General features: G+C 44.6%; 2 pseudogenes; both read left to right on the top strand.

Annotated features, from left to right (window-relative positions):
• The first annotated feature begins 9409 nt into the window (after positions 1 to 9409).
• Positions 9410 to 10798, top strand: LOC136473266 (protein MAIN-LIKE 1-like; annotated as a pseudogene).
• A 96-nt stretch (positions 10799 to 10894) lies between these two features.
• Positions 10895 to 17272, top strand: LOC136469729 (uncharacterized; annotated as a pseudogene).
• The last annotated feature ends 264 nt before the right edge of the window (positions 17273 to 17536 follow it).

Here is a 17536-nt window from a genome sequence, read left to right as displayed (position 1 = left end):
ATCCCAAAACCCCGTTTGAAGAAGTCTTCGAAAACCACAATCACACCTGGTTGTGGATCGGGGAAGCTTTCTCCTTCTAGCGCACGCCATCCCGCGAGTGCCTTGTTGTGGAGCACTCTCATGGCGACGAGGTCTTCAATGGTCTGCTCATTGCTCCACGACTTCCACCACTCCTTCGCCATGACTCTGCCTTTCTTCTAGGCGTCTCTCTTTGCCATTAGTCTATCCTTACTAAGGGGGTGGATGCGATGGCGAGGGGATTGGCGATGATTTTTGGAGGAATAGGGTTCAGCGAGAGGAAGAAGAAGGTTGCGGCGGCGAATGACAATAGGGAACGGTGTGAGTAACTTACCAGATCTACATTATAAATAACAAAGAGCTCCGTCATTTTGTCCGCCCGAGATTATTGGGAGACGTGCGCACGCGCCGCAGACGGTTGTTCACACAACCTCGAGATCTACGCCAATAAACACGCCACTTCGTTACCAGTGTACGCGCCTCTTCGTTGATAGTGTAAGAGGGCCCACACTGACACACTTCCATACAGGTGCCAAGCGACTATTTGCCAGAAAAGAGTAAGAAGACAGAATGACGCACTATACCCATCTGCTTTTTTTGACCAGGCATGTCAGACTGGACTTGGCAGAGAAGGGAGATAAATAAGTACACCAAATAAAAACATCAATGGCGTTCGTATTTTCGATACTTGTTTTGTGCTCAAGGATGGATCAGACTCCTACAATGCTCGGAGACCGCCCAGACCACTGCCGTGCTCGGGGACTGCCCAGACCACTGTCGTGCTCATGGATTGCCAAGACCACTACCATGCTCGGGGGTCGCTCCGACCACTAACGTGCTCGGGGACTTCTCTGACCACTACCATGCTCGGGGGTTGCTCCGACCACTGACGTGCTCGGGGATTGCTCTGACCACTGCCGTGCTCGGGGACTGCTCCGATAACTGATGTGCTCAGGGACTGTCCCGACCACTGCTCGAAGAATGGTTCTCCTCAGCTACATGTGATTTGTACTCACATATAGTTGAGAGACATTTATTTGGACCTTGCTACAAGGCTGATATTACGCCTTTCAGCAAGCTCAGGGACTACGTCGGTACGATGCACCTGCCGGTGCATCTTGTATCGCCTGTACAACGATTGGATTTTTAACTTCGGTGGTAATTCTTTTTTAGACCCTGGCACCACGTGCCTGTGTCACCTACTACCAGGCTCAGGGACTAAGTGGGCACACTTCACCTTGCGGTGAATGTGTTTTAATTAACCCCTGTGCTTTGAATGATTGTAAGGATTATCAATGTGCTCGGGGACTGTCCCGACCAGTGCTCGGGGACTATCCCGACCGCTGCTCGGAGAATGGTTCTCCTCGGCTACATGTGAGTTGTACTCACATACAGTTGAGAGACATTTATTTAGACCTTGCTACAAGGTTCATACATCGCCTTCCAGCAAGCTCGGGGACTACGTCGGTACGATGCACCTGCCGGTGCATCTCGTTTTTGTTTGTACGACAATTGGGTTCTCAACTTAACAGGGAATTCTTTTTGGACCCTGGCACCACGTGCCTACGTCACCTACTACCAGGCTCGGGGACTAAGTGGGCACACTTCACCTTGCGGTGAATGTGTTGTTTTTTTTTCGACCCCTACACCTATGACAATTCAAGGACGCCATGCTTCAAGACCACTTACATTTCTTTCTAGAAATACAAGTGGGCACACTTCTTAGGACATAAATCCTTTTATTTTTTCTTAAGAGCACCATACATTCTTCGGACAACTTACTTCTCCGGCGATGACGGTGGTCAGAAATGTCAAGAACTCAAGCCTTACTTGTCAGAGAAGGTTAAAATGGCGTGTCTCAGCATAATACATGGTGCTCGGGGACTAGCTGTGGGGGTATTAACCCCTATACCCTTACGGCTAAGCTTGGGCCGGCCCGGATCGACGGGTCCGGTCCACCCGAAAGACGACGTGCGGCCCAGCCAACCTGATCGGAGTCCCACACAAGGAGTCAAGGCGGATTTGGCGATCAAGCAGGATCCTGGTCGGTTAGAATAAGAATCCTTATCTGACCACATATGGCAATTGTAACTAACTAGGATTGGTTTCCAGATCTGTAACCCTGCCCCCCGGACTATATAAGGCGGGCAGGGGATCCCTCTAAAAAACATCTCTCATTGACATACAACAATACAAATCAGACACAGGACAAAGGTATTACGCCTTCTTGGCGGCCAAACCTGGATAAAACCTCGTGTCTGTCTTGCGTCACCATCTTGTTTGTGACTTGCGCATTTGTCTACCGACAATCTACTACCTTGGGCATACCCCTAGGTAGACTGCCGACCATATTTCATGGACACTAGGCTGCTCAAAGGAAAGACTAAGGTCTTGACATCAACCAAATCAAGGAAGCTAGAACAGTCGATCCTGAGATACAAATATCGGCTAACGAATATAGAGAAATTAGAAGACGTCGCAACAAGCAAAAGAGCCGATATGAGCAGGGAGAAACGTCAAAAGAAGGGGCGACAAAGCCACGAATTACATCTTGAATTCTGTTGAATAAATGGCAGCATCAGAAGGAAAAGGATTATCAGCGTTGGTTAGAAAAGCAAGAATACCAGCGTCAATAGGAAAAAGAGAGGTATGAAAGAAAGCAAGCTGAATTGCATTGGAATTGTCCTTTCTTTAGACATTGCTAGAACAAAGGTTTGAAGTTGCCTACTAGGAATAGCACCGGTCTGTTCATTCTCAAGATACATATCATCATAATAACATAGACCGATGCTTAAAAAATGGAAGTGTTCATAATCGGCTTGGAAAAAGAGTTGTTGATTAAGACTGGGCTAATTATGAAGAAGAAGGCAACAAGAGAGAATACGTTTGGTAGGAAGGCCGATGGTGTCCAGGAGGTTTGACAAGAAGCCAGAAGAGAAGGGTGCAACGCCTAAGGAATAGAGAGTTGGAACAGGCTCAGGCATCTAGTAAACCTCAAGTATGGCGTGCTAAGCAAACAACCGATAGAAGGCAACTATCGGCTAATATTCAAATGTCTTTCCTATTGCCATCAGAGTTCAAAGCTCTGGCAGATCAAGAAGTTTATTTAGATTTCGATGAATCGGAGTATGAAGAGATGGTTGCCAAACTAATGGTTATACAACAGGCTATATTTGATAAACCAGTCAAGCATCGACACTTAAAGGCTTTATATGTAAAAGGTTTGGTTGATGGGAAGCCAATGAATAAGATGTTGGGGGATGGAGGTGCTTCTGTCAATCTCATGTCTTACACCACTTTTCGTAAGCTTGGCAAGGGACCAGGAGATCTGATTGAGATTGACATGATGCTTAAGGACTTTGGGGGTAATGCGTCTAAGACCTAGGGGCAATGAATGCCGAACTCACAATCGGGAGTAAGACTTTGCTCACCACATTCTTTATCATCGATGGAAAGGGGTCATACAATTTGCTCCTTGGTCATGATTGGATTCATGCAAACTATTGTGTACTATTGACCATGCATCAGTGTTTGATTCAATGGCATGGAGATGATGTCGAGCTAGTTCGCGTTGATGAGTCTATGAGTATCGCAATAGCCGATCTAGTCTTTTGGGAACTAGGAGACTTCGAATGCTTTTCTGGCAAGTTATAGGAAGGAGGCTTCATTACAATCAGCAATAAAAGCCAACAACCAATCCAAGCAATCGGCTCTGAGAGTTTGTTTTAGTAAAAAGTCATGGCTCCACGTCGGCCATTGGATTAAGGAAGAATAAGCATTAGTCCTGGAAATAGGCTTAGGCCAACGTATGTGAATGCTAAATCGAATCATAAGTGCAATTCAGAGTTGATAGATCTATTAAGGGAAGTTTTGTTTAATGAGATGCTTGGCCTAGATTGATCAATCCTTTAACCTTTGGTCTGAAAAGTTATGGTGCAACCTATCAATAGCGATCGATGAAAAATATTTAAAGGGATGTTATCCTGGCATTTGATCAACACTTGATAGCCGATTCATTTAGTCGTTGGCTCTAATAGCCGGTACCAAAAAGTTATCGCCTCTAGTTCAAAAAATAAAGATCTTCGAATATATGAAATCTGATACGATATGTATCGCCTTTGGAGCAAAAAATAAAAACAAAGACATTCTTGACACATACAACGGCATTGCACTGAGATACATTCATGGAAGAGCAAGTGACTTTGTTCATTGATTCAACCTAAGTACAAACTAATCAAAGACCTTGTTCACCACATCCAGAGTAGATGTGATGTCCACGATGGCCTCCGCCGCTATGATGAATTCTTCCATCAGGTCCTCATTCTCCTCGAGGCCGTCGCCCATTGGGAAGCTAGTCTCCATGGCATGGAGCTCATACCCTGTCTGGACTTGCGCCGTGGTCGGTGCCACCGACGTGCCATGACGAACGCCGTGGAGGACGATTTCCTATACGTGGGCCTAGATGTCTTGGAGGCGAGCATTGATGAGGGGACCCCGAGTATTGATGGCGTCTGTGGCCACATTCGCTGCTAGTTAGAGGGACTCCAACTACACTATCAGGGCTGGCGATCGAAGAAAACAAAAGAACCATCAAGATAAAGATAGTGGAAATCAGAATAGAAGCGTTCACAGAACTCATCTTACCCACCACCGTGGCATCAGACTCAGCCAACCATGCTTGAACGACACTGGCCTCCTCCTCAGCCGCATGAAGGGCTGCTTGGAAGACCCTGAGATGGATCTCAAGCTAGCCATTATTCCAAGTCGCCTCGAAATAGCAATCCTAGGCCACCCTCCACTCTCGAAAGAAGCACCGGGCATCGTCGTCGTTGTACGAGTCGGAAGAATTCGACGACAAGGCCAGCACGGAAGATGCAGCGTCAGAGGGCTCATCGGCCCTGGGAAAAGGACAAAAGATCGAAGGGTTCTCTTAATAATGGCTGTGTTTTTAGACCTACATGGGATTAAGATCGAGAGTCTAGAATCGACTATTTTCAAATCGGCTCTTTAGCCGAAACAAAGGAAACACAGTGAGACAACGAAAAGTATGGTTGTCATTGGTTCTACACAAGGCATATGTTCATACACGAATTATAAGTCTAGAACATCCTAGATCACTTTCAACACTTCTAGCCGAATAGCATCAACTTCTATGATCTGTTGTTTGTCTTCTTTGGCTGATCCAGGAATGCTCTCGAGGCTACTTTGGATGGCTCTACCTTCTTTGACTTTGGCTAGCAGTTTTTGTTTCTTTTGCTGAATAGCATCAGGTATTTGAGACAGGGTGGACTTATGATGATCAATGGCAGCCTTCATGTTTTCTAGCTCCTTCTCAAGCTCTACATGCCTGACTTCCAGTTGAGACAACTCTGGGTCGATGTCGGGGGAGGAATTCTTCAAATGATCAATCAATTGTGTCAGCTCTTAGCCTCTTCCCTGTTAGAGTTCCCCTTGGCCAATAAAGTTTTATGATCAAACAGATTCCTCTGAGCCTATTTCACCTTTAGGACCTGATCTTCAAAGATAGATAAAGGGGACAAGACTCTAGAGAGAGCTGGAGATGGATTACCCTTAATGGCCAAGGAAACTCTATGTATTGGATCAGTGTCTTGGACCAAATCAGCTATATTCTTTTCAAACATTGGCAGAACATCTCTTAGCTGTTTTTGGTCTCTTCTAGCAAGGTTTCCTTAGAAGAGGTGGATGACGATCTGATTTCATCCTCATCAAGATACTCCTCAAAATTGAAAGAGTAACTCAGGGCTAGAAGATTGAGTGCCTATGTATAAGGAAATCTTGATTAGGAGGTTTAAATCAGTTTATAACAAATGGATGGCAAAGAAGATACAATACCTTCTCTGCAGTAGCCTCTATCTAAAGAGAAAGAACAACTGATGATGCACTAGTGATGTCTAAACTCTCAACACTGACATCTGCAAACCTCAGGGAGGATTTTTAGTTCATGTTTGTTGTAAAGAAATGAGCTAAGCATGTGGCTTTCTTACCATCAGTTGTGTGCTGAACTAGGGAATCGGCAGTTTGGATATCAGCAATGGCAGGATTATTTTCAATAAGGAGACTGTCAGACTCCTTCTCTTGCATAGGTGTTTCCTCGAGAAGTATCTGACATGGCAAGAAATCAGATAAAGGATGGAAATTGAATAAAATTAGGAACTTTTGAGAAAATACTCCAACAAGCATCACGGATAAAATGAAAAAACTCACATTTTCTGTCGTTGTGGGGGCATCGGTTATTTTCACTGAAATTGGCTCTTTTTTAGAATCAGCCGATGAAGGTTCAGTTGGCGCTGAATCAAACACCTAGGATAGTAGCTCCACACCTAAGGTGGATTGGGACGCAATGGTTGATAACTATGAAAAGGGGGATCAGAAGTTGAACATCAGTTTGAGAAGAATATGGATTGTTTACCTAAGCAGTTGATGGTCTCGTTCTATGAAGTCTTTTCCCAGTAACAGCTTTCTGGGTTGTACCTTGGACCGCTTTGCACTTTGAAGATTGGTATGTCACAATCATGGGGGCAGCATGAGTCTTCATCAATTTCTTCAGTGTTGGTGCGACCAACCCTATTCTTGAGGCTGGGCATGGTGGATGATAATCTATAGGATGCCCTTTCCTATCCAAGCTTAGAGGATTGAATTCAATATCCTGAAAGGGTCGGTTAGAACAGTTGGTAGGAAAATTCACCAAGTAATTTCTCTGAAAAGGGAATGAAAAGTTACCTCACTATTAGAAGTAAATTCCCCATCTAGAGCTATGCACAAAGGGTGAACTAGCCCACAAAAGAGGTGGGAGCGCCATTCTTGCCACCAGGAATTAAAAAGAGTGGAAGATAAGATAACCCTGATCCAGTCATGCAAGCAAAGGGAAGAAAGATCTGATCCCAATTGAAAGACTCTAGAGGCCTCCATCACCTCACTGATATCTTCCCGTGGCTTCAGTATGTTCTTAAAGAACAGTTGAGGAGGCAATTGACCAAGTCCAAACTAACGAGCCACAAATGAAGGGTTGTAAAACTCATAAGTTGGAAGGTGGCCTAGGATGAAGGAACCTGTAGCCATTTTGCCGTGGCCATGACAAAATTTGGCTGGAAGAACACAGGGCTTGATGAAGGAATTGAAGATTGCAGCCGTTGTCTTATCCAAATAGCCTGATTCAAATCAAAATTTGAAATGGAAGATCAGCTTATTGTTCTCATCCACATCATAGGGTAACCAAGTCAGGACGTCTGCATCAAACCCTCTATAAAACTTCTTGAAGAGATGGCCAATATCAAAATCAATTGTTATAGCCGATGTAGCCTCACCATAGCTCATGCACTGCCGAGTTCTTCCTTCTTCACCTCTGTATTCCTCATCAAAGTTGGAGGAAGGAAAACTCAGGCTTCTGAGATCAGGCCTTACAATCTTATGCATATACAAGTTGAGCCACATTTGTATCAACCACCAAGGGCTACTAATGGTATGCACTGGTTCATTCTTTAGTAATTGTGCGGCTACCTAGTACATCAGATGATAAGCAGCTCCTAGCAGATACTTTCCAAGAGGGATATCCTTGCCTACTGCTAGATGCTCTGCCATGAGTTTGTGATTATAAGTCAGACCACAAGATGACCCACAAAAGATGAATCTCTCCAACCACATATTCAGAAAGGCCACATATTCCCTTTCAATAACAGTCGATTCGTCTCTGATATGGTTCAGAATATAACTTGCCCATCTTATGCAGTATAATATTTTGGCTAATTTCTTGGAACCAACACTCAAGTACTCATAAGGATGCACTGACCCAGTTATCCTAAGGCCGATCAACATGTAAAAATCGGCCAGGGTAATAGTCATCGAGCCATGACCAAAGACAGGCATTCAGGGCATTAGACCAGAAATAGGATGCGGAAATCAAGAGTGAGTCATTCCTCTCCATCCCGAACAATGAAAGTGTCAAACATTGATTCAAATCATACACCTCTCAATCTCCGCCCTTTTTCTCGGATACCCTACAAAACCAATTTCTCCACCCCTTGGGCATTTTAGGCCAGTTTTTGAAGGGGGTTTTGATATTCTAGGAGGACGAGTCCACTATAGACTGTTTGAAGGGGATTTGGTTAGTTTCTTGACAGATGAAATCAGATGGGTCAGGATCACCGATAGGTCCAAGAAAATAGACATTGGAAGCAACAGCTGATGGAATCAAGATTTCATTCCTCATTTCCTATAAATCAGATGGAATAAATTTAAGGAGAAAAGAAATACATGGTAGCGACCGGTACTCGAAGAATGGAAAACTCGGAAAGCATACCTTAGGGATGTGGTCGCTGGTCGCCATTAAAGCCAAAGTAGATTTGAGTCTGACGAAGAACGCTTGAATAATGGCTTGATAGAATAGAGGATTTGCTAGGGTTTGAGGCCTTTGCGATGACGGTGTCAGATATTAGGATTTGCTCAAGGAACATGAAACCTCAAGACGAGGCCGGAGCATGAAATTTTGCAGGGTCAAATTGACTGGCATGTCTCAAGAGAAGTGCATAGGATCGATAATCTCTACGTTGAAGCTAGGTGGATCTCCAGCTCCATTGAGCGGACCCTTCCGGCTTGCTCGTGTGCCCCGACACGGAACGAAATTTCATGTCGATAACATGCCATGATCGTCAATACCATTGTATCATTCACCTTTTATAGGCTAGTTGCATGGTTTAACGAGAGACACGCTCAAGCAATGGCACTAGAGAGTAATAATCAGAAATGGGCACCTAAACCTAAGAAGCATCTTGACAAGGCAAAGGAAAGGGCTGCCGCACATGACGTCGATTGCTTTGACCACAACACCGGTAAGTACCAGGTCATCAGGAGTTATATTGTGGTACTTAGTAATTTCTCATGCCGATGTGGGAAAACCAGGCAGTACCACTTTCCTTGTTCTCATTATGTTGCAACATCTCAGCATCGCAACTTTGCCTACGAGACCCAGATACCATGAGAGTTCAGTGTTGACAGCCTTGTACAGACTTGGTCTCCCCATTTCGAGCCTTTCCTAGATGAGGGTCAGTGGCCACCTTACACTGGGCCAAAATACATTGTGGATCCAGATACACGTTGGGACAAACGTGGAACCTAGAAGAGGACGAGGCACAAAAATGATCATGGACCAGGTTTCCGGTAGAACGAGACGAGGGAGAGCAACCCCCTTTCTTACAGACCCCGAGCAGAACCAATGTGGCAAATGTGGTAGACTTGGGCATAATTCACGTACATGCCATTGGCCGCTTAGTCAGGTGAAAATAACTAATGTTTCACATGCATGTTTACTAGTACCAAAAAGTTATTTATTTATTCATATAAAACTAATCTGTACTTTCTCATTATATTTTGTAGGATGGAGCTATTCCACCTGCTGGAGCCATACTATGAGGAGAACCACCGAGGGCGACTCACTGCGGAGGGGGAGGTAACGACTTTACTTCTGCTTGTTATTTTTCCTCTGTACATGTACTTGTGTTCACGAATTAATCTAATAATTTCTATTCTTTGCAAGAACTGTACCCTCTTTGTTCTTGAACCCACGATAAGTTCGAGGACATGCGGTACGACGATAGGTACACTCCTCTCCTTGAGAGGGCTGGACTTGATGTTGAATCGTTCTAGGTTCGCCGTGGGTTGCCTGCCTTTAACCCCGCGGCGATCTCAGCTCTAGTCAACAGGTACCATAATTATGAACAGATTCACTTCCAGTTATTTTTGGTTCTCGATGTGTATATAACCGTAGTACTTCTTTCTTGTTTTGTAGATGGAGGCTGGAGACTCATAGCTTCCACCTACCTTGCGGTGAGATGACCGTTACTCTTTAGATTACGCAGAAGTTCCTAGGTGTTTGTATAAGTGGCCGCCCAGTTATCGGGCACTGCACTGCTGCTGGTTGGAGAGGTAGAGTGGAGGTCTTCCTTGGAAGAGAGCTTCCTCCAGAGACACCGGGTACCCGCTCCTCTGCAGTACTCATTAGTTGGCTGAGGCAGAACTTTGGTCAGTGTCCTGATCATGTAGACGAGCAGACAGTTACCTACTACTGCAGGGCATGGATCATGTACCTTTTTGGTTGTGTTCTGTTCCCCGATGGGACGGGAGACACCGCGTCATGGATGTACCTACCCTGTCTTACTGACTGGCACATGGAGGGGGGCTACAGCTGGGGTTCCACAGTGCTGGGGTACTTGTACCAGCAGCTTTGCGAGGCATGCCGCCGGAGTTCGCCGAACTCTTCATTAGGAGGATGTGTTTACCTGCTTCAGCTTTGGATGTGGTCTCGTCTACCGGTCGGTCGGCCCAAAGTTCTTGATCCTCGTCCCTGGTTCGAGGTGCATGGCCTTCGATGTCGGCCGACATATGCCTACCTTTGGGACCAGGTTAAGGGTCCCTTCGCCCGGAGTAAACACGCCTACATCGAGTTCGCGAACGAGCTCAACGCACTCACGCCAGGGCTGATGAGTTAGCTGCATTTCACATACTAATTTATTTTTCCGATGTAAGCACTACTTGACTAAATAATCAAATGCAGGTTAGTTGGGAGTCGTACGATGATAAACAGTATGATCACATTGGGTTCAGCATCATGTGCAAGATGGATGAAGAACTATACCTAATGTGGTGCCCGTTGATCTGTTTCTACGCGGTTGAGTTCCACCTGCCACACCGGGTTGCACGTCAATTTGGGTTGAGGCAGGAGTGGCCCGTGGAGCCGTTCTCGACGTCAATAGACTTGCATAAGTAAGCGTCTTTGAATTGTTGTATACTTTATTGAATATGATGAGATCACTGTCTTTTCTAAAAGAAGACGAAACTACTGCCTTCACCCCTTCTCCACGCCATGAACGGCAAGTAACACATACTGTGTATATGTTCTCAAGCAGTTCATTGAAACGTGGCTCAAAAACCTCTTGTCGATGCAATACAGCATACACAACCTGTAGAAAAATGTTAGAAGCTGTGCTAGTCCTGTCAAGTAAACTGAATTGCAGGCCAATACATACCTCAAGATTTCTGGGCAATGCATATGTAAGGATTGCATTGATTATTTCCAGGACAATTCTTAAGAAATCTGTATATATGTGAAGCTCTGTAGACTGCAAAAATAAATAATTATTTAGAAAAAGAAGAGAAACATGTCTTTTTTCTGTACTTATGGATGCGAGGGTCACTTTCAACTAGTCATAGTGTCTGCTCTCCAATTTTGTTATGATATCCTATTGAAGCCTATAAGTTTGCAATTTCATTTATGTCATCCTACAGGATCGATCGTCGGAAACAAAAAAAGGAGACGGACTTTGAGACCTTGCACCGTGACTACATCGACCACTAGGATCACTTTCATGAGAACTTGTATGAGAATGACCGGCCCCACACGAACGAGAACTGCAGAGCGTACCTATCTTGGTACAGACGGGCAACAAGGACCAAGTTGAAGGTGCAATGGACCCAAATAGACTATGCCGACATTAAGTCCTCCGACGATGAACAATCGTCTTACGACCTTGCGACGAGGGCCGGAACACAGGTGGAGCTTGCGCCGATCCTGGACCGAGTGGTAATGTCAACTATAACCCCATCATTTAAATATCATTCATAGACTTAGGTGCTTAGGTTCTTCAGTGAGGCTGATGCAAATTTGCTGCTCTTAATAAAGATTTCTTGGTTTATCTTTTTCTCTTAATATAGAAATAGAAATTTATACCACGTGTGCATGTGATATTTCATAGCGATAACTATTTTAACAATCATCGGTTCATTTCTGTTGTGGAACAAGTTAACCTAGAGGATGAAAATCTTTTACAGCTACATTAGTTTGTGTACATATACTGGTATACCCACTCCCATTCTTTTCCCTATGCAAGTTATATTAGTCAGGTCCACCATTCAGTGGTTGAGTTCATTTGGGAATTAACGTTTCCGTTGAGATTTTGGGCACCATTGACAAACCTTGTCTGCTGCTTAGTAACATTTATTTAGTATGTCATTTGGAACAGCCTATTGCCATATCTTTCTTCAGTATGCATGAAGTTAATTTCGGGTGCTCAAGTGAAACTCAGTGATCTTTGGTGCATTTATTTGCGCAGCAAGCACGAAAAAAGGGTGTGTTCATAGTTTCGATACCACGTACAATCTTCAGGTCCTATCTTTTTCTAAGAGATGACTAAAGTTTCTTTTCTGCATATTGCACGTTCTCCCTATGTTTTACGTAAACATAGCAGTTTTCATAACTAATTGCTGCTCGTGGCATTGAATGGGTTAGGTTTTAATTTTCTTATCCTTCTGCCGCATAGTTCAGTACATGTCATTCCTTCTGAATGAGATCAAGCTTCTGAAGTATGTGAACAAGCATGATCATGCTGACAAGTACCGCCTTTTGTGTCTGTATGATGACTTTTGCTACTGGGTTAATTTGAGCCTTTACTCTTGATAGATCCTTTTTTAGTGTTATTTAATTTTGATCAAGTGTTGAATTTATATACACCTCCACTGCTTGCTCTGCGCTGTTCGGGTTGTCCATCTACCATTACCCAGCTCTGGTCATTGTCTATCTGGCATTGGCTTGGAGCACAATGGCCCTAGCTGCAGCGCCTAGACCTCCATCGCCTGCTCCACTCCATCAGAAAAAGGGAGGGTGCTTTTCTCCGTGGACGCATCGCCTGAGCTATCCCCGTCCTTGCTTTTTTTCCCTCTTCGGTGCGTGCTCTCAACTCTGCCTATGGTGGGGCGCCTTTGGTGTCCCAGCATAGCAGGTCCCAAGCCCTGGTAAAGGAGGAGGGTTGTGTTAGGCGTGGCGAGCCAATGTAAAAACTTAGCCACTTAAATGGAGATGAAACCCGAAAGAAAATCGTTGGGGCGTAATCCTCTTAGCGACGCGCCATATCGGAACCCGGGTATGGTGTTAAATGGGCAAGGGCCGGGTCGTCACCCCCGTGACGCGCCGTGTCGTGATCTGGGCATGGTGTCAAGTAACCAAGGATCGGGTCGTCGCTTCCTTAGTGGCGCACTACATCGGCGCCCGGGTGTAGTGAAAAATGAGCAAGGGTCTTCGCATCAGAGTCGACGGGTGCGAAGGGTAAGGAAGCTAGTCGAACCAACTAGGATCCGTTTAGTTAGTTGGAATGTAGGGTCACTTACAGGTAAGTTAAGAGAATTAGTTGATACCGCGACTAGGAGGCGTGTAAATATATTATGCGTTCAAGAGACTAAATGGAAGGGTCAAAAGGCGAAGGAGGTGGACAATACAGGTTTCAAGCTTTGGTACACAGGGACAGTCGTGAATAGAAATGGAGTAGGAGTTTTGATTGATAAGAACCTCAAGAATGGGGTGGTGGGAGTGAGAAGGCAAGGAGATAGGATTATCTTAGTCAAGCTTGTCGTTGGTGATATGGTATTGAACGTAATTAGTGCGTATGCCCCCCAAGCAGGCCTCGACGAGAGTGTTAAGAGACAGTTCTGGGAAGACTTAGATGGCCTGGTTAGAGCTATACCTAGTAGTGAGAAGCTTTTTATAGGAGGAGATCTTAATGGACATGTAGGTACTACAAGCGCAGGTTTCGAGGCAGTTCATGGAGGTTTTGGGTATGGTAGTAGGAATCAAGAGGGGGAGGAAGTTCTGGACTTCGCGGTAGCTTTTGACCTGATGATAGCCAACACTTTCTTTAGAAAGAGAGAATCTCATCTAGTGACCTTCAGTAGCAGACAACACTGTAGCCAGATTGACTTTGTCCTCACAAGAAGAAAGGACAAATGAGCATGCTTGGATTGCAAGGTGATACCAGGGGAGTGTGTTGTTTCTCAACATAAGCTTTTGGTGGCAGATTTTCGTTTTCAGGTGCGTGCCCGTAGGGATAAACAAGCTAAGATTGAAAGAATAAAGTGGTGGAAACTGAAAGGGGAGACGTCAGAGGTATTTAGGGAAAGGGTTATCAAAGAGGGCTCTTGGAAGGAAGAAGACGACATAAATAGTATGTGGGACAAGATGGCAACCAACATTCGGAAGGTAGCCTCAGAGGTGTGTGGAGTAACCAAAGGAAGGGGACGCGAGGCTAAAGATACTTGGTGGTGGAACGAGGAAGTTCAAAGGGCTATTAAGGAGAAGAAAGAATGCTATAGACTCTTGTACCATGACAGGAGTGCGGACAACATAGAGAAGTACAAGGTGGCAAAGAAGACTGCAAAGCGAGCTGTAAGTGTGGCAAAGGGTAGAGCGTACGAGGATCTTTACCAACATTTGAGTACGAAGGAAGGAGAGAAGGACATTTATAGGATGGCTTGGGTTCGTGAGAGAAAGACACAGGACTTCAACCAAGTTAAGTGCATTAAGGATGAAAGGGAGCATCTCTTGGTAAAGGAGGATGAGATCCGACATCGATGGCAAGAGTATTTTGACAAATTGTTCAATGGTGAGAATATGGACACAACCTTTCAGTTGGATGACTCTTTTGATGACACCAATAGGCGCTTTGTGCGGAGAATCCAAGAATCTGAGGTCAGAGAGGCGTTGAAAAGGATGAAAGGAGGTAAGGCGATGGGACCGGATGGTATCCCAATCGAGGTGTGGAGATGCCTCGGGGACATAGCTGTAGTATGGTTAACCAAGCTGTTCAACCATATTTTTCGATCGAACAAGATGCCTGATGAGTGGAGGAGAAGTATATTGGTACCGATCTACAAGAATAAAGGGGATATTCAAAGTTGTACAAATTACCGGGGAATTAAGTTGATGAGCCATACTATGAAGCTATGGGAGAGAGTTATCGAGCATCGCTTGAGAGCAATAACGCGGGTCTCTATGAACCAATTTGGTTTCATGCCCGGAAGGTCAACCATGGAAGCCATTTTCTTAATAAGACAAGTTATGGAGCGGTATAGGGAGAAGAAGAAGGACCTACACATGGTTTTTATTGACTTGGAGAAGGCTTATGATAAAATACCAAGGAATGTTATGTGGTGGGCTTTGGACAAACATAAAGTCCCAACGAAGTATGTCGGGCTCATTAAGGACATGTACAACAATGTTGTGACTAGAGTTCGAACAAGTGATGGAGACACGAATGACTTCCCGATTAGGATAGGACTACATCAAGGGTCAGCTTTGAGCCCTTATTTGTTTGCTTTAGTGATGGATGAGGTCACAAGGGACATACAAGGGGACATCCCTTGGTGTATGCTTTTCGCGGACGATGTAGTGCTAGTTGATGAAAGCCGGACAGGAGTGAATCAGAAACTGGAGTTATGGCGGGAGACTTTGGAGTCCAAAGGTTTTAGACTTAGTAGAACTAAAACTGAGTATATGAGATGTGACTTCGGCACTACTACTTGGGAGGAGGAAGATGTTAGTTTGAAAGGTCAAGTAGTGCCTATGAAGGATACTTTTCGATATTTAGGATCAATGCTACAGAGGGACGGGGATATTGATGAAGATGTTAGCCATAGAATCAAAGCAGGGTGGATGAAGTGGCGGCAAGCGTCTGGTGTCCTATGTGACAAAAGGGTACCACAGAAGCTAAAAGGCAAGTTTTATAGGACGGCGATTAGACCTGCTATGTTGTATGGTGCAGAATGTTGGCCTACGAAAAGACGACATATTCAACAGCTAAGTGTCGCGGAAATGCGTATGTTGCGTTGGATTTGCGGTCATACAAGAAGGGATCGAGTTCGGAACGATGATATACGTGAGAGATTAGGGGTAGCGCCAATTGAAGAAAAGCTTGTCCAACACCGGTTGAGATGGTTTGGACATGTGCAACGGAGACCTCCAGATGCACCGGTGCGTAGTGGAATCCTAAGTCAGGATAGTAACGTGAAGAGAGGCAGAGGAAGACCGAAGTTGACTTGGGTAGAGGCAATAAAAGGAGACTTGAAAGGATGGAATATACCTAAAGACTTAGCCTTAGATAGGAGTGCTTGGAAGACAGCTATTCACGTGCCTGAACCTTGATTGTTTCTGTTGGGTTTCAACTCTAGCCTACCCCAACTTGTTTGGGACTTAAAGGCTTTGTTGTTGTTGTTGTTGTTGTTGTTGTTCGGTGCGTGCTCTCCTTGCAAGCATCGAGGTTCGGCACTCAGCTGGTAGGCAAGCTTACAACTGCAAGCTTAAGAAGAGCCATCCTGCTTTATGCCACACCGGCTGCCTCAGTGGGTTGTTCCAGGCAGCACAAATATTAGTACGGTAGTATTGTAGGAGGTAATACTAGGCTATTGTAGTAAGTACCAGGAGTCCCAAGTTGCCATTGAGCAGAATATTCAAACAAAATACATACCGTTCCTATTTGCCAGTCACTTCCCGGTGTGGCCAAGTTACTTCTCCTTGCCTGTATATGACATTAACTATTACTTACTATTGCACATATTTTTGTTTTCACCCAAGAGATACTCTGTACATGCCTGTTTGCCAAATTTGAATTATGTATTATTCTAACCACAGTAACAATTTTAGGTATCCAACATTTTCCATTTTGGTTCTAACATGAAAATTGCTCATTTTGCATTTTGAACTAGTAATTTCAATATCAAAATTTCGGTAAGATTCTAATTTCATATTTTAAGCGCATTAATAGTTGTTTTTTTTGCGGGGCAACGCGCTAAAGCAATCTGTGATTGAGATCGAACGGTTTCCAAGGACAGGCGTGGACGAGCACACACTAAACAGCTTTCTTGGAGTAAGTCAACACTAGCCCTCTTGTTTTTTTATGCTTAAGTAAGTTGTTTGAGCTAGTAGTTTTTCTACTTAATATCTCACTACTCAAGCATGACATCTAGCATAACAGAAGTAGTATGATGATGATATGGCAATCATTTGAATAATAACTTATCCGTATGCACTCAACAGCTTACTAATTGCATCTTTGCATGATAGAGGCTAGCACGTAGGCTACGGCGTGCTACAACTCGTTGTGGTTGTGGTACGACCACTGCGATGGACATACATGGGCCACACGCACGACAATGGGACACACCTGTAGGCCTCGGTACTTCTTCTCACGGAGGTACTAGTGCTGCGACTATGGACACTTTCCAAGGCCACGGAGACGAGGATGATGAGGAGGCCAAGGAGTGTGGTTATGATGAGCTTGCCGAGTCTCGGCTTCAGGACGCTCCTTCGACTGAGCCTACGCAGGTTGTAGGAATGAGACGACGCCATCCGGCTTGCATGTACACTTCAGGCACCGGCGCTCTTGGCCACAAGGGTAAGGGTAAGACTAGAATGCAGTGACGATGACTTGTAGGTTAAGACTATGGTACCAACTTAGATTCGATGCCACAACTATTTGGGCTGCATGGACTTCGCTTATTTTGCATGTGTGGAGATTTGGAAAGTATGTAGTTACTTTCCTATAACTATTTGGGACTGTATGGACATTGTAGATTATTTGGACTATGCACGACATGTTATGTTGATTGTGATGTTCGATGTTGTTATATTGTGCTCTTTGGACGATTAAAGATTTGGATTATATAATGATGTCTCTGTTTGTAA

The sequence above is a fragment of the Miscanthus floridulus genome, chromosome 8 (assembly GCF_019320115.1).
Source record: "Miscanthus floridulus cultivar M001 chromosome 8, ASM1932011v1, whole genome shotgun sequence".
Lineage (NCBI taxonomy): Eukaryota > Viridiplantae > Streptophyta > Magnoliopsida > Poales > Poaceae > Miscanthus > Miscanthus floridulus.
This window is presented reverse-complemented; position numbering and strand designations above follow the sequence as displayed.